At 46.4% G+C, this 26259-nt stretch overlaps 1 protein-coding gene and 1 long non-coding RNA gene across 19 annotated transcripts in view; one reads left to right on the top strand and one right to left on the bottom strand.

Annotated features, from left to right (window-relative positions):
* magi2a (membrane associated guanylate kinase, WW and PDZ domain containing 2a) overlaps nt 1-26259 on the top strand; it is a 1087579-nt gene that overhangs the window by 119856 nt on the left and 941464 nt on the right. The window lies entirely within an intron of this gene.
* LOC140387967 (uncharacterized) overlaps nt 1-26259 on the bottom strand; it is a 241872-nt gene that overhangs the window by 40119 nt on the left and 175494 nt on the right. Inside the window, exon 2 of the long non-coding RNA XR_011934038.1 lies at nt 5585-5875. This is a non-coding gene — a long non-coding RNA (uncharacterized lncRNA). The remainder of the gene's footprint in view (nt 1-5584; nt 5876-26259) is intronic.

Genomic DNA, 26259 nt, shown 5'->3' with positions numbered 1-26259 from the left:
CGGTCCGGTTTTTCGCTGTGGCGCGTTGGAACTGTCGATCGATGAGTCGAGTGCCATATCCCATTCGTACGAGGGCATCTTTCAACGTCTGTAGATGTCTGTTACGCTCCTCCTCGTGCGACTCGGCCAACGTTGTCTACCTCATACGCTGCAGGAAAGGATGTCCCGAAGCGTGGTACATTGGCGAGACCATGCAGACGCTGCGACAACGAATGAACGGACATCGCGCAACAATCACCAGGCAGGAATGTTCCCTTCCAGTCGGGGAACACTTCAGCAGTCAAGGGCATTCAGCCTCTGATCTCCGGGTAAGCGTTCTCCAAGGCGGCCTTCAGGACGCGCGACAACGCAGAATCGCCGAGCAGAAACTTATAGCCAAGTTCCGCACACATGAGTGCGGCCTCAACCGGGACCTGGGATTCATGTCACATTACATTCATCCCCCACCATCTGGCCTGCGAAATCCTACCAACTGTCCTGGCTTGAGACAATTCACACCTCTTTAACCTGGGGTTACCCCATCACTGGATCTGTAAAGATTTAATCACCTGCTAATGCTCGCATTCCTAGCATTGTTTGGCATCTTTGAATTTGTCTATATATGTGTTTCTGGAACAGACCTCTTCATTCACCTGAGGAAGGAGCAGCGCTCCGAAAGCTAGTGACATCGAAACAAACCTGTTGGACTTTAACCTGGTGTTGTAAGACTTCGTACTGAAGTCACAAGAAGTTGTGCAAGAGTAGATTATACTATTTGACACTGGACAGGAATAATAAAGTCAGATGAGATCTGACCTGACAGCAGGATGAAGTAAAAATGAAGAAAAGAAAGAATATGAAGTTGTTGATTATCACTTATTTCATAACTGAAGAAACCCTTTGTAACGATATTACAAATACAAAAATGCAAGGAATCTGAAATAAAAACATAAAATGCGAGAAATACTGAGCAGATCTGGCAGCTTCTGTGGAGAGAGAAATGAGAGGCCGATCTTGCATTCTCTAGGGGAAGGGCCGTACCCGGGAGGTACCCTGGAAGATGCACTGGGAACTCCCTGGAAGCTCCCACACAATGACTGATGGGAAATTCCGAGGACATTTCAAATTCTGATGGGCGTTTGGTCTACACCTGGAACTATGGTACAGGCCCCCTGATCTCCCATTGGATCTGCTGAATACACACCCACCCCTGACCTTTTGTCTATCCTCCACCATTCCCCTACCCCGATTACAGCTCCATACTGATTAATATTTCAGGTCTGTGGCTTATTAGATGGAATCGTGCGCCCTCCCTGGGTGTGAAAATTGGGGGGGGGCTCCTGCTGAAAGCCATCACTCCCCTGCACCTGTTGCCGAACCCCTCTCCCCTGCAACTCCTACTTCACGACTGCCCTTGCTCCATCACTCACCTGTCCTTGATCTTGAGGGAAGGCCCGACTATGGCCTGTTGTGTCTGACTGGCACAAGGTGCAGAAGGACGTGACACGGGTCTCGCTGTTGTTGAGCCAATGACTGAGACCATCATCACCTCCAGATGATTCCGCTCATTAATTCCACAGATGCTGCCAAACTTGAGTATTTCCAGCATTTTCTGTTTTTCTTCTTGTCTAACTCTATTTTGAGTTTATTATCCGGTTTATTTTTAAGTAGTAATTATTAAGTAGTTTCATGCATGGTATGTCCAAATATTTTTATTTCAGATAATTAGGTATGTGTGTAAATGAAAGAATTTGCAATTGTGCAGCATCTTTCACATCCTCAAGGTGGCCCAAATTACTTCAATCAATTAAGTGCTTTTGAAGTGTAATGACTTGCAAATAGAACTCTCAGGGAAACAGAGGTAGTTTAAGTGATCTATATTTGTATTGTTAAATATTAGAAGTAAGGTACAGCTTTAAGTGGGTTTAATTTAGTGTTGCTGCGGAAGGAAGAGTAAACCTATTCTTAGATTCATGTTAAGAAGTCTTACAACAGGTTAAAGTCCAACAGGTTTGTTTCGAATCACTAGCTTTCGGAGCATCCAAAATGTTAGACAAAGGTGTTTGTATCTGGGAGCTTTTGGTTTCAAATAAGTTTTGGTGTGAAAAGTACACAAGCTTGCAGAAGTATAAGTTATTGTTTAGTAACCAGGGCAGCTTTTGGGTTGGAATGCTTTTTGAGTTTAGTTTTAGCTGGATTTAGAGCAGTTGTGGAAGAGAATGCAGCTCTCATAACTCTGCTCAGAAACAGAAAAGCCATACAATGGAGTGAGAGGCACGAAAGCAGGAGCACTAAAGGATGGTTAGTACTAGAAACCAGGGAATGGAAAAGAAGCTGCAGGAATATTAAAGCAAAAAGGATCAACGAGGAACTGCCTGTGGAGCAGTATACTGCTTATGGAGTCAAAGTCATCCTGAGAAGAGCTGATGAGGATGGCTACAGACAAGCCACATATTTGAAGCAGACATAAGGGGCGGGAATCTCCGACTCCCCGCCAGGTCGGATAATCCCCGGGGAGCAGCGTGAATCCTGCCCCAACGCCGGCTGCCGTATTCTCTGGTGCCGTTTTTCGGGCGAGGACAGGATTCCCGCCACGCCGGTCGGGGGCCGTTGGCAGCAGCACTCCCCGGTGCTTCTCCGGGCCTCGATGGGCCGAGCGGCCGTACAATTTTGGCCAGTCTCCTGGGCAGCACGGTGGCGCAGGAGGTTAGCACTGCGGCCTCACGGCGCCGAGGTCCCAGGTTCGATCCCGGCTCTGGGTCACTGTCCGTGTGGAGTTTGCCCATTCTCCCCGTGTTTGTGTGAGTTTCGCCCCCACAACCTAAAAATGTGCAAGCTAGGTGGATTAGCCTCGATAAATTGCCCCTTAATTGGAAAAGGAATGATTTGGGTATTCTAAATTTATTTTTAAAAAGAAAAGAAAAATTTTTGGCCAGTCCTGCCGGCGTGAATTACTCGACTCACGCACCGGCGGGATCTGGCAGTGAGTATGCGTGGGTGGTCCTCGTGGGGGCGTGGAGGATTCGATCCCGGCCGGGGGGGGGCCCCCACAGTGGCCTGGCCCGTGATCGGGGCTCACCGAACTGCGGGCGGGCTTGTTCCGTGGGGGCACACCTTTCTTCTGTGCCGGCCCCTGTAGGGCTCTGCCATGGCCTGTGCGGAGAAGAGAACCAACCGTGCATGCAGCAAAATACGCCGGCCTGCGCATGCGCAGAATCACGTTGGCCATTCGGCGCATGGCGAGATCACACCGGCCCTTTGGCGCATGCGCGAACTCGCACTGTCCCTTCGCCGCCGGCTGGAGCGGCGCCAACCCCTCCAGCATCCACCTAGCCCCCGAAAATGGGGGGCTGTTGGCACCGGAGTGGTTGGCGCCGGTTTTCCCACCGGCGTGGGGACTTAGTCCCCAGAACAGAGAATCCAGGCCCTTATTCCTAGTGTTTGAAGCAATAATATTCTGTTGGGGACTGTGGTAGGCTATATTAGGGGTACTGCGGTACTTCGGTGGGATGTACCTTATACTGTAGTATGGTTGGTAGAACCTGCCTGCTGGTTCCGCCCAGCAGGCGGAGCATAAGAGTCTGTGTTTCACCCACAGCAGTCATTCTGTACCGGAGCTGCTGGGGTAACTACTTGTTCATTAAAGCCTTCAATTGGACAACAATCTCGCTTCAGTAGTGATTGATCGTGCATCAGGGACCGAGTAACCTGAGTTGGTGTAATTTTGGATGCATGTTGCAATTCAAGATAAAGGAAACCTGAAAGGTGAGGTGGAAAACCTGGTGCTGGATTCCTTGTTAAAAATGGGGTAGAGATGCTTCCCGGTGGAGCCGGCCTCCACATTGCTGGAGGAGGTGCTGATGACAGGTGACTGGAGAAGGGGGTAGTGTCGGCGGTTTACGGAGCTATTTTGGAAGAGGAGAAGGCACCACTGGAAGGGATCAAAGCAAAGTGGGAGGAAGAGTTGGGAGAGGATATGGAGGAGGGGTTCTGGTGTGAGGTGCTCTGGGGAGTGAACGCCTCCAACTCGTGCGCGAGGTTGGGGCTGGTACAGCTGAAGGTGGTATATAGAGCACACCTCACGAGGGTGAAGATGAGCCGATTCTTTGAAGGGGTAGAAGATGTGTGTGAACATTGCTGGGGTGGGGGCCCGCAAGCCACTTCATATGTTTTGGACCTGTCCAAAGCTAGAGGATTACTGGAAGGAGGTTTTTAGGGTAATCTCTAAAGTGGCGCACGTGAAACTGGACCCGGGCCCCCGGGAGGCCATATTCGGGGTGTCGAACCAGCCGGGGTTGGAAACTGGTGCGGAGGCAGATGTTGTAGCCTTCACCTCGTTGATCACCCGAAGGCGGATCCTAATGGGTTGTGGAGAGCAACCTCTCCACCCTGTGCCCTGGCATGGTGGGCGGACCTGTTGGGATTCTTGACTTTTGAGAAGGTTACGTTTGAACTGAGGGGAAGGATGGAGGGGTTCTACAATTCATGGGCATTATTCATGATGCACTTTCAAGAACTGGATAACATTGAACATTAGTTGGGGGGTAGTTGGGAGGGTTGGGGGGAGGGGGACTGTGTGTGTTAATGATGACTATGTGTGTTTCCTTTTTGTCGTTTGTTTATGTGAACATGCGGGCTAATTTTGGGGTTTGGTGGGAGGATGGGATCATTGTTATTGATATGGGGATTTACATATTCGTTACTGATTAATGTTTATTGTTGCCGGGTGTAAATTTGGGAGGAAATGTGAAAAAGGAGAATAAAAATATATTTATTTTTCAAATGGAGCAGAAGCTTTGTTTGACAGGATAGTTAGAAAACCTGGAGTGGATTATTAATGCTACCAGCTGATGGAAAGCATTGTTCAAAGAAGATTTTAAAGTGTGTCTTTTTAGGAGTGGAGTTTGGAAACTCGCATGTGACAGTCATCTGGAGGAATTGTGAGAGAAATCCCCGGAAGACTGGTTGAGTGGCTTCGGCCATTTGGTTCAATGTGGGGTGTTATTTTTGAAAACTGTATAATTTGCGAAGCTAGCGGTCCTGTGGCTCTGTTCCTCCACGTTTTCTCAACAAAAAGTAAAAGTTACAATCTTCTGAGCCAGAGTTCCCATCCAGTAGAGTGGTGATGTGCATCAATGTAAATACATGTAGGCTAGCTAGACACTAGAGGGAGCATCAAAGACATCACACACACACACTCAACCAATAGATCAAGTAGATAGGACACGACCAATAGACATTTACGATACACAAGGAGGTGACACGACCACAGGGGGGCATTACACCAACCCCTTTATAAAGGACACCACACACATGATCTGCCTCTTTCCAGTGGAGACAGTCAGTGAGTAGAGACACAGGGTTGATTCAATATTACACCCACCACGTGGATTGCAGCAACTGGTTAGTCAGTCTGGGTAGCTATAGTAGGATTAGCAGTAGTGTCTAACCTGAGTAATAGAAGTGTGGTTTAATAAACGTGTTGAAGTTATCCCCATGTCTGAACCTTCCTTTGTCCACACCACAAGGAAGCCGCTTATGTTATACCTACAACATAACAAATCATGATACCAGGAGTGAACTGTTTCAATCCACATAGCCATACCTCAGCGTACGGTGACAACCAGCAACGATACCCAGGCAAGATGTTCGAGATCCGGGTTCCGCAGTAGCTCCAGTGCCACGGCGATCTCCGTGAAAACTGGCGGGTATTCCGGCAAATGTTTGAAATCTTCCTGGTGGCAGCCAAACTAGAAGAAGTGTCCGAAGCTGAAAAGACAGAGCTTCTCCTCACCATCACCGGTGCCAGAGCAGAAGAAATCTTTTAAAAATTCAACTTCTCCAAGGGGCAAAACAGGAGCGACTTCCAGGCAGTCCTGGACAAATTCGGCAAATACTGTGAGGAAAACACACTCCAATCAGAAAGAAAAGGTAAGAGAAGCGCCAGTACTCACCATGATGCCGAGAGTCTGGGTAGCTATTGTAGGATTAGCAATCGTGTCGAACCCGAGTAATAGAAGTGTAAATAGTTTAATAAACGTGTTGAAGTTATCTCCACGTCTGAACCTTCCTTTGTCAAGTGCACCACAAGGAAGCCGCTTATGTTACACCTACAACATAAATCAAGTAGTAACACCAACTGGGATCGTAACAGAACTAAAGATCACAAACAATTTAGGAAAGTTTATCTAATTGCATAAACGTGTGTTTTAAATATAAGGTGCAATACAAATATTAAAATTTTTGTTTATGTTCACCGAGTCCATAATCCTTGAATTCCCAACTAACACCTGTAAGGAAATTGCTCTGGAAATTTCTTGGCATGCTTAAAATGGAGTTAACTTTAAAATATGCCCATACAGAATAGAATTCAGCTGTTCAACTAAATGCTGCAGAATTGACTGGAAAGCAGGCTAATTGAAACCATAAGATCTAACTAACAACCTTTTCAGGAATTCAAACACATGCCATAAAGATTTTTATGCTAAGTAAGCTATAAAGTTTTAATCAATCCACCTAACCTACACACCTTTGGACTGTGGGAGGAAACCGGAGCACCCGGAGGAAACCCATGCAGACATGGGGAGAAAGTGCAAACTCCACACAGTCACCGGAGGCTGGAATTGAACCTGTGTTCCTGGAGCTGTGAGGCAGCAGTGCTAACCGTGCCTTATGATATATGGGAGACCCTTTGTTGAAGATGAGATTGGAAATTATAAGGAATTGTAAAGTGGAGTTGACCTGTTTAACAAAAACTCTACACTTCAGTGGCTCAATGCAAATGCTTCCTTACCAGCAGGACATATATTCAGCGATTGGAAACTAAATTGTGACTCAACAGTCATTCACAGGCAGATACAAGTGTGCCAATTAACTGTACACAGCTTTGAGATAAGAAAGTTGAGAGGGTGAGCCAACTAGTTCATTCAATGTTGCTAGTGTGTAAACTGGGTTCTGCTGCAAACAAAACGGGGTTCTGCTGCAACCAAATATCCAAATGGAACAGGGAATCCTGTCTCTGAAGGGATTCACTGATCCGTGATCCAGAAGTTAAGATCTGTGTTAACCGAAATGAGACCAGCGTCCTTGTATGCAGGTTTGCCAGTACTGTTGAGGGGGGGTTTAAACTAACTTGACAGGGGGATGGGATCCCGAGAGAAGGTTCACCAAGGGGAGATGCACAGCCAAAATTAAAAGAAACAGTGAGTGAATCAGGAAGGCACAGAAGTTCTAGACCAATTAACTCACAAGGGAGCATGGGAGATTGGATGGTATTTATTTTAATGCAAGGAGTCTGACCAACAAAGCAGATGAGTTGAGGGCAAAATAAAAACATAGGGAGTACATTGTTGTCACTGAGATATGGTTGAGAGGGACAGGATTGGCAGCTCAATATTCCAGGATAAAGTTGGGCGCGAAGAGGCAATTAAATCTCACCCATTATCTACAGACATCAGATTAGCTACCACATGTAGGATCATTACATTCTGCTTTATCCATTATATCACTATCTCTTTCGTCCATTTCCAGCAACTCTGTCTTATCGTGGTGCTTGTCAGAGATATATTTAATGTATTCAATCTTCTTCATGGAGTCATCATTCGTGAACAAGCCTGATTTCAATCTTGCGGCCCACTGAGATGAAGGAGTGCCACTATGTGGCCCACTCACTAGTCGAAGTTACTCATCATTGTTTCATACTAACATTCCCTCAATTTCTTTTGGAATGTGCAGGTGATTTGGTTAAGAGCTTTGCCTCCATTTTTTTTGCTTAGGACCTGGCCTCTCAATGCCTACAGTTTTGGATTTTCATGCTTTTGTTTAAAGCTCACCTCATCCTATTTCATTGACCTGCTGCAATGTTCCATTCCCAATACTCTTCTTTCTTCCACAGCAGGGTTTCTCAAGTTTTTCCAGGTGCACAACCCTTTTGACCTCCCAAGAGTACTGAAGGAATCCCTGAGAAATATCCTTATTACTTTGAAGAATTGGACTACAAAATTGATTATGAATGAAAATTGCTTATTGTCACAAGTAGGCTTCAAATGAAGTTACTGTGAAAAGTCCCTAGTCGCCACATTCCGGCGCCTGTTCGGGAAGGCTGGTACGGGAATTGAACCGTGTTGCTGGCCTGCCTTGGTCGTCTTTAAAAGCCAGCGATTTAGTCCAGTGTACTAAACTAGCCCCAGATTATTATTATGCGATAAGTATAGATATATTTTAAAACAAACTTAAAAAGTGTTTTCTGGCAGCACGGTGGCGCAGTGCTTAGCACTGCTGCCTCATGGTGCCGAGGACCCAGGTTTGATCCCGACTCCAGGTCACTGTCGGTGTGGAATTTGCATATTCTCCCCGTGTCTGCGTGGATCTCACCCCCACAACCCAAAGATTATTTTTTAAAATAAATTTAGAGTACCCAATTCATTTTTCCAATTAAGGGGCAATTTGGGGGCAATTAAGGGGCGCTGGCGGCAATTTAGGGGCAGTTACTACAGTTCGCGTTGCGGGCTGGGCAGTGCTGTCGGGGGTGTTGGGGACTGGCCGCAAAAACAGCAGGGCAGCCCCCCCATGAAGGGCGGGCGGCCGCGCGGCACAAGCCTGGGGTAGTCTCTGGTCGTGGGCCCACGAGGGGGCCGCGTGGTCAGCGGGGAATGCAGTAAGGCTCTGAAACGCGACCTCCAGAGAGGTAGCTAGTGTTACTGTGTCCTCCAGGTCCTGGGCCCCTTTTTCGAGCAGGCGGTGTCTTACATAGTTCGATCGGACCCCCGCCACGTAAATGTCTTGGATAGCGAGCTCCATATGCTGAGGGGCCGTAACGGCCTGGTAGTTACAGTTGCGCGCGAGGGCTTTGAGGTCGTGTAGGTAGTCATCTAGCGACTCCCCGGGGCGCTGGCGGCGAGTGGTGAAGATGTGTCGCGCGTAGACCTCGTTCACTGGCCGTACATATATGCGTTCGAGTAGTGCGAGGGCCTCTATATAGGACGCGGCGCCGTCGACCTGGACAGAAATACGATGGTTCACCCGTGCGTGGAGAAGACTCAGTTTCTGTTCGTCCGTGACGGATGACGTAGACGACGCGGCGAGATAGGCCTTGAAGCATCGAAGCCAGTGCGAAAAAATGTCTCTCGCCTCCGCGGCCTGTGGATCAAGTTCCAGCCTATCAGCTTTGAGGGCTGATTCCATAGTAGTATTTTAAGCTGATTAAATTGATGCGACCATCAATTCACCGAGAGACACGTTGAGAAGTAAACCGTTGTTTTAATCAGCTTACAACTGAGCCTGCCTGTGACCGGTACAACAATGAATGCGGCCCTGCAGGTCAGCTGCCTTTATACTTCCTGTAAGGGGTGGAGCCATGGGCGAGCCCGTACATGCCCCGACATATCCCCCTGTGGGTGAAGCCGTACAATGGCCCATAGGTGGAACCCACAGGGTTAAACACATAACGTAACACGATACAGTAGTAACATGATATCACAGTGCACTGGTGAATTAACAGTAGTTCCATTCACCACAGCATGGCCAGAGAAAGCCAGTTAAAGTAGAGACTAGTAATGGATAATGATGTGCTGGATCCATGAAGCACTTTAAGGTCATAATTCGGATGCACACTTCATCATGTTACCATCTTGTATAATGCCCTATTATAATCTGGCAAAAAACTGTAAATTGATGCAGGAACGGTTAACAGTATCTCTGCAGGTCTGAGAATACTGGCAACATTTTAGGTCATTTGTAGCATTGATGCCAATTTACATGATAACAGATCAAAGAATCACTTTTAGAATTGGTGCCGGACATTCTTTTCATAATCTGCCCAGTAACAGAACCATTCATCACATACCATATTTGCTTTTACTATACTTTGGGGAGTTGTAAAGCTGTTTTCAGACCACTGATGCTCTGTCTTTTATTTTGATATTCAAGAATAAATAGAACGTTATGACATTAAAAAAATTTTTTTTTGTTGCAGTATATGCTATTATTATGTGTTGCATAATTAGCTGTCACAAATTTATGATGTTAGTATTGGTTTACTTTTGAAAGTGTGGAAAAAAGCCAGTTTATTATTAATCGAGAATTAAATTAAAATCGACCCCTTTCAGGGTTTTTAATCATAATTTAAGAACATTAGTTCTAATGACAATTCTGCTTTAAATGTGAAATTTTGTATCCTGCAATATATAAGAAACTTGTGCATCTAAAGTTTTGTTTTAGAAAAAGACTCTTCTGATGCCAGCAGGAAGGAGTGCAACAAATGCAGACGTTTGGTCCAATTAGGTTTGCCTACATGTTTGAAGTTGGGACAGTCCAATTAAAGGATGGATTCTATTCACATCCTAAAATCTGAATCAGCTACTCTGTCACATTTTGTGTATGTTTTACCCCCAATTCTTTTATCCAAGTGTGATCTGTGGTGTGCGGAGAAACAAATGCAATATTAAAGGTAGAATCTGACCCAAGACTTTGTATAGATGAAGCATCAATTCTTCACTTGGTGTCCCAATCCCCTTCAGACAACATTTGCTTTTTTATTTCAAATATATTTTGTAACTGTGCACGAAGGTTTAGTGATTTGTGTATATCTAAATCCTTGTGTGACTCAACACCTCGTCGTATTCCAATTTGTCTGCCTTGGATCCAAAATGGATGATCTCACATTTCCTCAAATTGAACTCTGTCTGTAATAGGTCTGCTGATTTGTCTGTCAACATTCCTTTGTAATTGCCTGCTCCAACCTACATAAACTCTTAATTATATTAGTATTGTAAATTTACTATGCTGCTATCCTTGCCTCTACTTCACAGGCAGAAGCAGAGGGTTTGTGAATTTCTGAAAATGTCTTCCTAACTCCCTCCATCTGTCTGTGTCTCCATATTCAAAAGCGTGTTCAAAATCATCTGAGTACTTAATTGGTCACCTAAACCATTTGGGTTGCGAACTTCAGATCTTCAGGTGCTATTTAACAGGAAAAAAAGTCCTGTTTTGCATGCATTTAACAGGCTGTTTCTCGATGCCTTCTGTGCCAAGAACGCTTCCGCTAGGAAACAGGACTCTTTTTGTTTTGGCCTTGGTGAGGCTCCGAGGCTGCACTTACCTTAATTTCCTGCACTAACAAGGAAAAGATCGGCGTGCCATTTTCAAATGCCTCCCCGATCTCTCGACCCCTCACTGCAGCCTACGGACCCCCCACCCCCCAATGCCCCAACTTACCTTTTTAGAGGGTCCTTGAGCCCCCCTCCCACCCCTCACCCCACCTCAAAAGGGCACCCATGGGCCCAATCATTGGCATGGCAATCTGGCACTCAGGCACCTTGGCAGTGACTTCTGGCACCCTGACAGTGCCCAGCCAGGCAATGCCACCCAGGCCACCTGGCAGTGCCAGGGTACCCTGGTGGCAGTGTCAGGGTGCCAGGCTGGCAACGCCAAGGTACCCGAGAGGCAATGAGAGTGATGATTGGAGGATGTTGGGAAAATTGGATTATAAATGCAGTGGACAATTTGAGGGTTAAAAGCCTGGGGTTAGAACGTGTTTGTTTTAAAATAATTCTGTTCTGCAGGGCCTGGGTGGTTTTAGCAGCCAGCAGGTGAAATTGATGAAGGAATGTGTTTTTCAGTCTGGGCTAATTCATAGTGATGTGCCTGGGGAAGTCCCTGGGGAGTTGATGCGCTTTGCAACATTCGGAGATTAGTTGTATTTCAGCTTGAGAAGATGAGGCCATTGCTGGGTGGAGCCAAGCAAGGCCGAGAGACAATTTGAAAGCATTAGAGAGGCAGTTGGTCGACAAGCTTTGGAGAGAAGAGTTGCCTTCTGAACTGCCTGCTGAGTCCACAATTCTCCCATAGTAAGATAAATTGAGATCTGTATGTTGCTTGTTGTTTAATGGGAAATTGAGTCGTAGTGACTAAGATGTAAATTGGAAGCTGTTCTTTTTGGGTGTGAAGTTAAAAAGTTTAATGCTGGAGTTATAATAATGCTTTGTTTTCAAATAACCAAGCCCTATTTCTTTCTGACAATATTTTTATTTCGTTTTTAACATTTTGACATTTTATACATAACAACAAGAACAACACTCCCACCCTGAACTCTACAAAGCAACACCCCAATGATCAAAGAATAGCCCCCTCCCATCGCTAACCACCACCCCCCCCCCAAACCACCCCCCCCCCCCCCCCCCCCGTCCCCAAACTCTCACTAGCAGCTGACGGTAACCAACTCTTTAAAATGAAGAATAAATAGAATCAATGACCCCCCTCAAGGTAAACCTAACCATCTCCAAATATAGGGGGTGGGATTCTCCAAACCCCCGCCTGTTCAGAGAATCCCCTGGGGGTGGCGCGAATCCTGCCCCGACGCCGGCTGCCGTATTCTTCGGTGCCGTTTTTCGGGCGGGATTCCCGCCATGCCGGTCGGGGGTCGTTTGCAGCGGCGCCTCCTGCGATTCTCCAGGCCCCGATGGGCCGAGCGCCTGTCCATTTTTGGCCAGTCCCGCCGGGGTGAATCACTCAACTCACGCACCGGCGGGACCTGGCAGGTGACCTGACAGGGGGGGGGGGGGGGGGTTGGGAGGCGCGGGGGGGGCCCCCACAGCCTGGCCCGGGACTGGGGCCCACCGATCTGCGGGCGGGTTTGTTCTGTGGGTGAACTCCTTTCTTCCGTGCCGGCCCCAGTAGGGCTCTGCCATGGCCGGTGCGGAGAAGAGAACCCCCTGCGCATGCGCCAAAATACGCTGGCCGATCTGCGCATGCACGGAATCACACCGGCCGTTCCGCGCATGCGCGAGATCACGCCGGCCCTTTGGTGCATGCGTGAACTCGCGCCGACCCTTTGGAGCGGTGGCAACCCCTCCGGCATCCAGAGAATTCCGCATTTCGGGGGCTGTTGACGCCGGTATGGTTGGCGCTGGTTTTCCTGCTGGCGTGGTGACTTAGTTCCCAGAAGGGAGAATCCCGGCCAGGAACTCCATCAGGTCCCCAAGCCATACTGAGGCACTGGGTGAAGAGGCTGACCTCCACCCCAACAGGACCTGCCTGTGAGCAATCAGTGAGGTGAAGGCTGAAACATCTGCCCCCACTCCCGTCTGCACCTCCGGCAACTCTGACACCCCAAATATGGCCCCCAGGGGACTGGGCTCCAAATCCAAGTGCGATCGCTGACATGGTGCTGAACAATTTCTCCATCTTCGGACAGATGTATGTGGTTGGCCAGACCTTTCCCACACCGATCACGTGTCCTCCACCCCCTCAAACAACCAGCTTATCCTCGACCTAGTATTATCCCCAGCCTCGCACACGAGGTTGATGCAATCACTCTCTGCAACACATCCCATACACCACAACCCCTCCTCCATTGCCACCCCCAGCTCCTCCTCCCTCTTGGCCTTGATCCCCTCCAGCGGCACCATATCCTCCAAAATCCTCCCATACATTGCCGAGATGATCCCCCTTACAACCCCATCACCGACAACACCACTTCCAACAACAAGGAGGGTGATGTCACCAGAAACATCAAGAAAACCTTCTTTGCAAAGTTCCGCACCAACATATACCTAAAGGCCTCCCCCTGCATAACCCCAAACCTCTCCGTCAAAGGCAGCACGGTAGCATAGTAGTTAACACGGTTGCTTCACAGCGCCAGGGTCTCAGGTTCAATTCACGGCTTGGGTCAATTGGCCATTCTAAATTGCCCTTAGTGTCCAAAAAAGGTTAGGTGGGGTTACTGGGTTACGGGGACAAAGGGGGAATAGGGTGGAGGCGTGGGGCAGAAGTAGGGTGCACTTTCCAAGGGCCGGTACAGACTCGATGAGCTGAGTGGCCTTCTTCTGCACTGTAAATTCTATGATGATTTCTCTGAACTGCTCCAAACTCGCAAACTATCCTTCCAAAAATAGGTTCTTCCCATCCCCAAAACCTAGCATTCAGGTTCACCGCTTCAAACATATGATTCTCTCGAACCGGCATAGCTCCATTGCCTCCACATCTTCAGCCACCACCGGACTACCTGAGTATTTCCCTGCGGAAAATGGGAGTGACGCCGTTGCCACTGCATGCTATCCTGACCCCCTATAAAAGCCTGACTCCATCCTCGCCCACATTGCTCCCTACCCCAGCCCCACACCTTCTCGGTGTTCGCCGCCCAATAATAATTCACCAGATTTGGATGACCCAAACCGTTGCCCTCTCTGAAGCACCATCTTCCGAATCCTCACCACCATATCCGCCCATACAAATGACAAAATCATCCATTCCACCCTCATAAAAAACGCTGTTGGCAAAAAAGACGAGCAAGCACTGGAATAAAAACCGCAGCAAGATATTCATCTTTACTGCCGGCACCCGGCCTGCCAATGATAGGGGGAAGCTGTCTCCCTTCGATAAATCTGCCTTGACCCTACCCACCAGGCTTGTAGAATTCAATTTATTGAGCTGGGCCAAGTCTAGAGCCACCTGCACCCCCAGGTACCTGAAGAGCGTTGTCGGCACACAAAATGGCAAACGAACACTCACAATCGGTTCTTTATGTAACAATTTGACCCACACCACAAACTTAGGCCCAATCCCAAACTGCTCCAACATCGCAAACAATTAACTCCACTCCACTCGCTTTCTCCCCATCCAGCGCCACTACTGCCATCAGCTCCCCCGCTTCTGATGGGGCGAGCACCACATTTAACAAGCCCACTCTTTACAAACCCTGTCTGACCCTCCCTAATCACCTGAGAAAGGCACTCCTCCAACTTAAGCGCTTTGGTGGAAATCTTGGCATCTACATTCAACAGAGATATTGGTCTATACAACCCACGCTCCACCAGATCCTTATCCTTTTTTAACGAAAGCAAAATAGATGCCTGTCCCATCATCTCCCTCATATCTGACTCATCTCCTTGACCTTTACAACCTCTTATAAAACTCCTCAAATGCCCTAGTCACCTGCTCCGACGCCACCACCAATTCCTTCACCCCATTACAGACCAGAACAATCTCTCGTGAGGCCGCCTGCCAGCGGAACTGTCTCATCGGCAGGCGACTGGCTTTCCCTGTAGACAAAAGGTCAAACTGCGTCTGCAGTTCCTTTCTACAGACCAAAAGCTCTGGTATGGGATCGTATGCATATTTCCCATCAACCTCCAAGATTTCGGCTATCAGCCGCTGCCTCCTTATCCACCTGCACCTTTATACAAGATGATCTTGCCCCATACCACCAGTTTCAGCGCCTCCCAAAACACCGACGGAGAATGAGACCTCCCCATTCTTATTAAAGCCCACATAATAGTCAATCACCATTGCCATCCTCACACATACGAAACCACTGCCTTCCCTCCTCACTTCCCGATTCTGCTTGGCCCATCTAAAGATCTTCTCCTTCATCTGATAGCTGTGAAAACAGACTATCACAGCTCTCGGTGAATCATTCGCCTTTGGCTTTAGCTGGAGCAACCGATAAACCTTATCCAGCTCAAAGAGTGAGGTGTTCTCCTCCTCCCCCAGCAACTTGCTGAATATCTCTGAAAAGTATTCCATTGGTTTCCGGCCCTCCAACCCCTCAGACAATCCCACGATCCAAAGATTCTGCCACCGTGACCTGTTCTCCACATTGGCTCTCAACCCTTTATTACTCTCCTCCACCTCCTGCAGCTCCTCTCCCAGTGAGACAAGTTGGTCGCTGTGCCGAGACAATGCCTCTCTCAGTCCCCTTCAACACCTCTCCCTGCTCCCACACCACCATCAATGTCTTTTCAAGAGCTTTCTTTATCGGGCCCAACATATCATCCAACTGTTTGAGTCTCCCCATCTTTTCCATGCTGCTCAAAATGCTTGGCAAACTGCCGCTCAAACTCCACCACCATCACCTCGGCCCTATTTAATACTCTTTGCTTCCGATCTGTTAGATAGAAATTGGCTATGATAAGATACATGAGCTGACAACATGAGCCCTTATTTTCCCTATTAACCTTTCGTGTGCCACTTTATTGAATGTCTTTAGGAAATCCAGGTACATTACATTTACTGTTTCCCCTTTATCCTACCCTACCTGTTACATCCTCAAAAAACTAATACATTTGTCAAACAGCATTTCTCTTTAGTAAAGCCATGTTGACTTGTTCTAATCATACTCTGCTTTTCTAAATGTATAACAAATTACATTACAGTATTTTCCCAACAACTGATATTAGGTTAAATGGCTTAATTTCACTGAATCTAAGGAATTTTGGAAAATCATAACCAGCACATCCACTATCTCTATAGTTATCTTTTTTAGAACCCCAGAGTGTAAGCCACCAGGTCCCAGGGATTTGTTGAAATTTAGTCTCTTAAGTTTCATCAATACTTTACCTGTACTTTATACCATCTAGGCAAAGAGGAGAGCTCATCAATAAATCAAAGCGGAGGTACAAAGAACTAGTGAAATCGAGAACCAATGATGGACTGAGAAATCTATGGAGCTGCAACTCCTCGCCAACAAGCACAACACCCGGGCTTCTTCAATGCTGCCAAGGCAATATATGGACCCAACACCCTAGACCTCGAACCGGTGGGGAGTAAGGACAGAACTCTTTTGGGAGACTGAGAAAACATCCGCCTTCGATAGAGAGAATACTTCAAAGAACTCCTAAACGATGTTACAATCCTAGATGAAGATGTGTTTGGGGAAATCCACCAATTCCCCATCAAAGATGATCTTGGACTCCCACCAGCCATGGACGAAGTCAAAGCCGCCATTAAGCACAGTAGATGTGATTCCAGCAGAGATTTTCAAGCTTGAAGGAGAAGAGATCACCCGCCATCTCCATCAGCTGTGTAGTAGCGTTTCAAAGGTCTGAGTATTGAGCCAGCCTTTATGTGGGGTTCGTCCCTCATTGTTATGGCTTAGCTTAATAAACAGAGCAGACACACAACCTGGTTAAGACAACTTTATTATTCCAAGCTTGATTTCATGTACACGAGAGATAGATCTGGATACATGCCAGGATCAATCTACTGATCACTGATAAAAACACAGTAATTATAGCATTTTCCAAAAATCAATAGCCCACCCCAGTTAGACTTGATCCAATCCTTGGAGCTGTCACTTCGATATTATCCAGTAAAATTACTTTAAACAAAATGATGACTTGTGATCAGCTCATGATTTAACCCCACCCTGTCACGTGTTGTTTACCAGGATCTTGTGGCCATTTTAAAGTTGTTTTTCAGACATTGCCAACCTTGTATCAGTTCCTGTCCAACTCATTGTTCATCCAGGGGCATGATATCAAAGCCGGTTTCCTCTTTACTCCATGGATTGTTTGAAACCACTGATAAAACCTGTTTACTAAATTGACTATGTAATCTGCTGATTACACAATCCTATCCAAAAACATGGGCAAGTTAGCTATCTTAAATCCCATCATGCACTGTGACCACTGCTTGTAGCTATAGTTTACATGATTATCACTGCTATGTCTTAAAACACAGGTTTAATGGTTAATAATGATTACTGGGTATACTTTCTATGATTAATCTCAATCCTTAATAAATTTATGTGAAACTATTCTAGTGTTATCCTAGCTATTCAGTTTTAAGAGGTTTCATCTCTGGACACCCCCTTCAAGCTGTTGCTGAAAATCTGGGACAAAGAAGAAATTCCTGCTGACCTTAGTGATACCTTCCTTGCCACCATCTTCAAGAAGATAAAGCGGACTGTGGGAATTACTGAGGAATCTCCCTCCTGTCCATTGTTGTGAAAATCCTCACCAAAATCCTCACCTTTTCCCAGTCTCTGTGATGGCACCTAATTATGCTGAACCATTTAAGGTGGCAATTGATGCAACTGATGTGGGTGTTGGTGCTGTACTGCTGCAGAAAGACAACAAAGGAATTGAAAGACCAATCGGATATTTTTCTAGGAAATTCAACATTCACCATCGAGAAGGAGACATGAGTTTGTATTACGATACAACATTTTATCGTTTATGTTAGTGACAATTTACCTGACAATTGTATATACAGACCATAATCCACTAAAACTCTTGGACAAATTTAAAACTCAAATACACAAAGTTATTCAGATGGAGTTTATTATTACAACTGTTCGTTCACAAATTCCACATGTGGCAGGAAGAGAAAATTTGATTGCCATGCTTTATCACTATTGTAACATGTGAGAAAAGCAAAATGGATTATAATCGTGTTGATGTTGCCTATTTAAAAATGAAAAATAATATATCTAGTAGAGTAGAGGTTGTATATAATCTTAAGAAATGTTTAATGTAGGGCGGCGCGGTGGGTTAAGCCTGCTGCATCACGGCGCCGAGGTCCCAGGTTCGATCCCGGCTCTGGGTCACTGTCGTGTGGAGTTTGCACATTCTCCCCGTGTTTGCGTGGGTTTCACCCCCACAACCCAAAGATGTGCAGGCTAGGTGGATTGGCCTCGCTAAATTGCCCCTTAATTGGAAAACATTAATTGGGTACTCTAAATTTATATATAAAAAAATAAATGTTTAATGTTAAAAGGGTTTTGGAATAATGAAGCCATCAGTTTACTAGTTCATTTTTTTTAAAGGGGGAGGTGTAACGACTGGAAGACTTGAGGAATATTAGATTCTGAGTATTGGACAATTTAAGGGTTAAAAGCTAGGGGTTTGATGTGTTTGACTGCAGTGGCCATGTTTTTTTATAAAGAATAGTTTTGCATGGACTGGGTTATTTTAGAAGCCAGCAAGTGAAATTGACCAATGAACTATGATGTTGTGGCTATCACGGAAACGCGGTTAAAGGAAGAGCGGGATTGGCAGCTAAATGTTGGAGGATATATCTGCTTCAGGAGAGATGGAGGGGGATGTAAAAGGGATGGGGGAGTAGCATTACTGGTTAAGGAAAATAGTATAGCCGTACTGCGGGAGGATTCCGCGGGGGTGGGGGGGGGGGTGCTCATACAATGAGGGAATCTGGGTAGACCTCAGGAACAGAAAGGGGGCAATCACAATGTTGGGTGTTTATTACAGAACCCCCAACTGCCAGTGAGAGATAGAGGAGCAGATAGGTAGAGAGATTTTGGATATGTGAAAAAGTAACATGGTTGTTGTGGTAGGGGATTTTAACTTCCTCTATATTGACTGGGACTCACTTAGTGCTGGGGACTTGGATGGAGCAGCGTTTGTAAGATGTATCCAGGAAGGCTTCTTGATGCAACATGTATTTAGTCCAGCTAGGGAAGGGACAGTGCTGGACCTGGTATTGGGGAATGAGTCTGGACAGGTGGTTGAGGTTTCAGTAGCGGAACATTTTGGGAGTAGTGACCACAATTCCGTAAGTTTTAGGGTACTTTTCGACAGAGTTGAGGGTCTTGGGTTAAGGTGCTAAACTGGGGAAAGGCAAATTACAATAACATTAGATGGGAATTGAAGGATTTGGATTGGGAGCGGCTGTTGGAAGGTAAATCAGGGGAGACTAAAGCAAAACTTTTGGGTTTGGTGGAGAAGCTGCAGTTAACCTATCTAAGAGGTGAGGAAGGTGGAGATAATACAATCCAAAGAACAATATTTAAATTTGCCAGACACACAACCTGAATCATTAGAATTAGCTAGAATTCAATTACAAATGAAACAATTAGAATTGCAGGAAAAGGATAGGGAGCAAGAAATAGAACTGAAGAAATTGGAACTGAAAGAAAAGGAGAAATTGGCAATGGCAGAAGAAAAGGAAAAGGAGAGATTGGCAATGGTAGAAGAAAACGAAAAGGTGATGTTGGAAATGGCAGAAGCAAAGGAAGACTAGAGAGTGCAGAAAAGGAAAAACAAAGGTCTTTTCAAAAGGAAATGGAAAGGAGGAAAATTCTGCACTGTATGTTCTATGTTCTAATCACTCAAACGTGCAATTTCACTGCACTATTTCTGTTATCAAACCTGTGTCTTCTACTGTGAAGACCAGCACACAATATTTGTTCAGTGTTCCTCTCTTCCTCTTTATAGACCTATAAAAAGTTCTGACAAAGCTTTTTATATTTCTGCCAAGTTTACTCTCATATCCTGTTGGTTTCGTTTTTTAATCAACTTTGGATGCCCTCTGCTGGTTTCTCAAACACTCCCAATCCTCAGACTTGCTCATGTTCTTTGCAACATTGTAAGCCTCCTCTTTTGAACTAATACCATCCTTAACTTCCTGAGTGAGCCAAGAATATGCCTTTCTCACTGAGGTTTTGCTTTCCAATAGAATGTATTTTTGTTGAAGTTTTTGAATGGTTTCCTCAAATGTTTCCCACTGTTCATTTACCCCATACCTTTCAGTCTATTGACCCGAGCTTTGCCAGTTCTCCCCTTATACCTACGTAATTGGCTTCATTTAAATTGTGATTGAAATATGTTACTTTCGAACTTAACATTGAATGTAATGGTTTAATAATTATTTCCCAGTGGATCTTTCATTACGACATTACTAATTAACCCTGCTTTGTTACACAATACTAGATCTAAGATAGCTTTATCCCTAGTCTGTTCCACAACATATTGCTCCAGGAAATCGTCACAAAACATTCTACAAACAATCTTCTTTTCTTGCCAAAAAGAAAATGCTGGAAAGTCTCAGCAGGTCTGGCAGCATCTGTCAGGAGAGAAAACAGCTAACGTTTTGAGTCCAGATGCCCCTTTTGTCAGGGACCCTTTTGTCAGAGTCATCCGGACCCAAAGCGTTTGCTCTTTTCTCTCCCTGCAGATGTTGCCTGACCTGCTGACATTTTCTAGCATTTCCTCTTTGGTTTCAGATTCCAGCATCAGCAGTAATTTTCTTTTATTCTTTTCTTGCCAATTTGGCTGCCCCAACTATATGAAGGTTAAAGTCCTCCACGATTACAACTATTACATTTCCCTTGTTACTGGTTGTAATAGTTTATTGTTATAATGCTCTGTTCAATTGGTTAACTACTGTTAGAGGGTCTATAGACTACTCCCTCTAGTGTTTATGACTCTTGCTATTCCTAATTTTCACCCATATTGATTCTACTTCATTATTTTCAGAGGCCAGATCCTTTCTCTCGAAAGTCCTTATGTCATCTTTTACTATCGGGACTACCCGTCTTCCTTTTGCGACTCTGTCTTTCTGAAATATTGTGTATCCTGGAATATTTATTTCCCATCCGTGATCGCCTTGTAACTGTAATGGTGATTAAATCTAAATCATTTACCTCTATTTGTGCGACTAGTTCATCTTATTGCAGGTGCTTTGTGCATTCAATAAAGAACCTTTCATTTCAATTCTTTACTTCTAGTCTCTGCGATGTCCTTACTTGCTGATGTACATTTTTTAAACTCTCCGTCCCTTCCCACTCTGCTTTCCTCACATTGCTATACTGTTCTGATGCCTTGCCCTTTGTCTTTGGATTCCTAAACCTCCCTTCAACTGAATCCTTTCAATGTACTATTATGGGCCAGGGTTTAGAGAACCCCAAAGTGTATCATGGTGTTCACATGACCCACAACCTTTGCTAGATTGTGGTGTGGGGAGCACACGGCCCACTCTACAGGCGTGGTAGAGCAGAAATGGAAAAGTATGTTTTAAAGCAAAACAATGTTTATTCTATCAACTGAAGTTAACCTTTTTAAAACATACAGTGAACATCTTAGCAACCATTAATTCAAATACAACCCCCAAAGAATACAACACTAAGTAATCCTTTAAGCTTTCCTTTTAACATCCATAAGACTTAAAACATCAGGTTAAAGTCACTACTGTTATTAGTTTTAAATCATCAGGATTGATTTACAGTCTTTAGATTACAGAGAGAGACTCTAATACACCTTCTGGCTGTGACTGCAGCTATCCAGCTCTGAAAACGAAACTAAAACACACCCTGCAGCAAACAGCCTAAAACGAAAGTAAAAAGCTGACAGACAGCCCAGCTCCACCCACTCTCTGACATCACTGCAGTAATAAACACCCATTTCTTGAAGGTACTCTCTCTACAGATACTTACATACACACCCATTTATAAACACCCATTTCTTAAAGGTACTCTCACATGACAGTACATCAATGGCAGGTGGTAAGAGCGGGACAGATTCCTGGTCAGCCATGTAATGGAAAGAATTTGGAGCTCCAATCATTGCTATCTATACCTCCAGGCTACAACATGCATGCACCTTGTTTATCTCTCACCTATACCACTTGGCTCATGACTTGATATTTTAAGGTTTAGTTACTTTAATAGACTACATGAATGTAACTAAAGTAACAACATAGTTTGACAGCTCTCAGCTGTCCCACTTTCCCTCCCACAGTGCCTATTCTACAAAAAATATGTGTTTCAGCTTCCTTCTACAAGATTCTCACCATGATATGGCTCTCTTCTAGGGTTTCCGCATTCTGCGATGTTCCTGCATAGTGCAAATATTTTGCCCATTAGACCCCACTCATGATTCTGTCATGGTCCTTTCCTGTGGTCCCACTGTATCTATATCTGGTACTCTCCACCCCACTCCAAATACTGTCAGCTGGTCTGTGGTGTTCTTGTGGTTTTGTTGCCGACCTTGTTTTGTGTTGCACGGATGTCCAAACCTTGCTGTATTCTCACTCCCTGTCTTCATATCACCACAACTATTTCAGGCTTGTGACTTGCGCTAGTATTTGCTCATCTTGCTGCCCACGCCTCCACTGTAAGTTTCCTATGTCTATCCCTGATTCTCTAAAATTAAAAAAGCAAAGCTCTTCAGATTTTGAAGTCCTTAAAAAAAATAGTTATAGTATATTTTTGAAAAGGACTTCCAAAACTACTAAATGTATCGATATTTTAATAGCCAAATGTTCCTTTCTTCCAATTCTTATGCCTACTACTGCCTTTCACCCTGTTCCTTTCAGCTGACGTCCCTTCCTATGTAGATCTCCTGCCTACTTTCTTCTTCCAATCCCTCTGACCCCTTCCTCTTTTCTGTCCTGATTTCCACATTTAGTCCCAGCTTCTGCTTCTCCTTCAGCTAAGCATACAGCTGTCACCAGGTACAATGCAACTAATTTTAATCCAGCATCAGCACCCCTTAACTTCTCCGCTCCAAAAAGTTTTCAAACTCTCCTCTGGTCAGGTGCTATTTCTGTACCTTCATCCCCTAACACTATTGTGCATTCTGTCTTGACACCAATCTCTATTTGTAAATTCATTTCTCTCTTGCTGCCTCCCACTCTAGCCCTTCTCCACATTGCATTCAATACCTAATGTTGCTGTGTCTTCCCCTTGTTTTGTGTTCCACACTCTCTCCCCATTTGACCCTCAGTATTGCAATGTTCCTTCAACCGTGGTTCAAGTATGTCTTGGTCCTCTAACCCATTTGACCGTAACCATGTAGCAGGAGATTAATTTTTATTAATATATTAAATGTTTTGAATTAAGCATCCAAATTTTCTTTTAGCTTTCTTACCTCCTGTATTACAATTCTGTCAGGTCTGGGATTACATTTAGCGTAACTTTCAGTCCTTCCAGCATCAACTGGCAACACTTGCTGACATTGCTTTGACTCCAAGCTCCATCTCCCAGATCTATTTCACTAGGTGGCACTGCAGATAGTTTATTTACTATGCGCCACCCTGTTTACATAGAACATAGAACATAACAGCGCAGTACAGGCCCTTCGGCCCTCGATGTTGCGCCGACCTGTGAAACCACTCTAAAGCCCATCTGCACTATTCCCTTATCATCCATATGTCTATCCAATGACCATTTAAATGCCCTTAGTGTTGGCGAGTCCACTACTGTTGCAGGCAGGGCATTCCGCACCCTTACTACTCTCTGAGTAAAGAACCTACCTCTGACATCTGTCTTATATCTATCTCCCCTCAATTTAAAGCTATGTCCCCTCGTGCTAGACATCACCATCCGAGGAAAAAGGCTCTCACTGTCCACCCTATCCAATCCTCTGATCATCTTGTATGCCTCAATTAAGTCACCTCTTAACCTTCTTCTCTCTAACGAAAACAGCCTCAAGTCCCTCAGCCGTTCCTCATAATATCTTCCCTCCATACCAGGCAACATTCTGGTAAATCGCCTCTGCACCCTTTCCAATGCTTCCACATCCTTCCTATAATGCGGCGACCAGAATTGCACGCAATACTCCAAATGCGGCCGCACCAGAGTTTTGTACAGCTGCAACATGACCTCATGGCTCCGAAACTCAATCTCTCTATGTGGTAGTATGCATTAGGGGTCATGTGGGACTGTGAAGCCGTGATGCCATTGGCTGACAGATCCCGGGTCCTGGTTGGCTGTTGATCTCTAGCTCCGCCCTGAAGGCGGAGTATAAGAACCAGGAGTTCTCCCTGCAGCTCCAGTCTGTTGCTGAACTGCGGGGAACAAGTCACGCTTAATAAAGCCTCATCGACTTCATCTCTATTCGTCTCTCGTAAGTCATTGTGCGCTACAATTTATTAAGCGTGACTTAAAGGACTATGGAGGTCAGGATCGCCCCGGAATGCCTGCGGATCAGCCCCCACGCAGGGAACTCAGCAGCAGTTTTTAAATACTGGCAAGCTTGTTTCGAAGGCTACCTCCGAACGGCCCCCGGCCGGATCACAGAAGACCAGAAACTGCAGGTCCTGCATTCGAGGGTAAGCCCGGAAATTTACCCTCTCATAGAAGACGCAGAGGATTTCCAGACGGCATTCGCAGCACTAAAGAGCGTCTACGTTCGCCCAGTGAACCAGGTCTACACACGCTACCAACTCGCAACGAGACGGCAAAGTCCCGGAGAATCGCTAGACGAATTCTACGCCGCGCTGCTAATATTGGGACGGGCCTGCAGCTGCCCGCCGGTAAACACGGCTGAACACACGGACATGTTAATTCGCGATGCGTTTGTGGCAGGTATGAACTCTCCCCAAATCCGCCAAAGACTGTTAGAAAAAGAGTCGCTAGGACTCTCAGAGGCACGGGCCCTTGCAGCTTCCCTAGATGTGGCCGCGCAAAACGCCTGCGCGTACGGCCCCGACCGCGCGGCAGCCCCTGGGCTCCGTGGACCCCCGTCGCGACAAAGCCCCCCCCCCCCCCTCACAGGCTTGCGCGGTTCAGACGCCAGGTCATCCCGGGGGGGCCCGCTGCTATTTCTGCGGGCACGCGAAACACCCCCGGCAGCGCTGCCTGGCCCGCGCAGCGATTTGCAAGAGCTGCGGCAAAAAAGGCCATTTCGCGGCTGTGTGCCGGCCCCGGGGGGTCGCCGTTGTCCCCGGAGAAGAAAGAGTCCAGCGCATCCCAAACGCTCCCCAACCCCCCCAGCGCCCCATGTGCGACCCGCAGGCGCCGCCATTTTGGGTCCCGGTCACCACGAGGGGAGGATGGGCGCCGCCATCTTGTGACCCCCAGCCATGTGCGATGCAAGGGGGCTGCCATTTTGTCCACCCCCGCCGCCATCTTGGGACCCCCCAGCCATGTGCGATGCATGGGGGCAGCCATTTTGTCCACCCCCATCTTGGACGACAACAAAGGACCCCAACATCGACGGCTCCACGGGGTTCGAAGAAGACGCTGAGACACTGCGACCACATCTGGCCTCGGTGACGCTGGACCAAGCACGGCCCCGGACGCTCCAGACGACGACAATAACGGTGCTGATCAACGGACACGAGGCACCATGCCTGATCGACTCCGGGAGCACCGAAAGTTTCATCCACCCCGACACGGTAAGACGCTGTTTCTTGACCATCCACCCAAGTATGCAAAAGATTTCCCTAGCTGCAGGATCCCACTCCGTAGAGATCAAAGGGTTCTGCATAGTGACCCTAACGGTGCAAGGGAGGGAGTTTAAAAACTACAGGCTCTACGTCCTTCCCCGACTCTGCGCGCCCACATTACTGGGATTAGATTTCCAGTGTAACCTGCAGAGCCTAACATTCCAATTCGGCGGCCCAATACCCCCACTCACTATCTGCGGCCTCGCAACCCTCAAAGTTGAACCCCCATCCTTGTTTGCAAACCTCACCCCGGATTGCAAACCCGTCGCCACTAGGAGCAGACGGTACAGCGCCCAGGACCGGACGTTTATTCGGTCCGAAGTCCAGCGGTTGCTGAAGGAAGGCATAATCCAGGCCAGCAATAGTCCCTGGAGAGCACAGGTGGTAGTAGTAAAGACAGGGGAGAAGCAAAGGATGGTCATAGACTATAGCCAGACCATCAACAGGTACACACAGCTAGATGCGTACCCTCTCCCCCGCATATCCGACATGGTCAATCGGATTGCCCAATATAAGGTCTTCTCCACCGTGGACCTCAAGTCCGCCTACCACCAGCTCCCCATCCGCCCAAGTGACCGCAAGTACACAGCCTTC

Source organism: Scyliorhinus torazame, chromosome 13, assembly GCF_047496885.1.
Source record: "Scyliorhinus torazame isolate Kashiwa2021f chromosome 13, sScyTor2.1, whole genome shotgun sequence".
Lineage (NCBI taxonomy): Eukaryota > Metazoa > Chordata > Chondrichthyes > Carcharhiniformes > Scyliorhinidae > Scyliorhinus > Scyliorhinus torazame.
The sequence above is the reverse complement of the archived record's forward strand: the minus strand, read 5'-3'. Positions and strand labels throughout refer to the sequence as shown.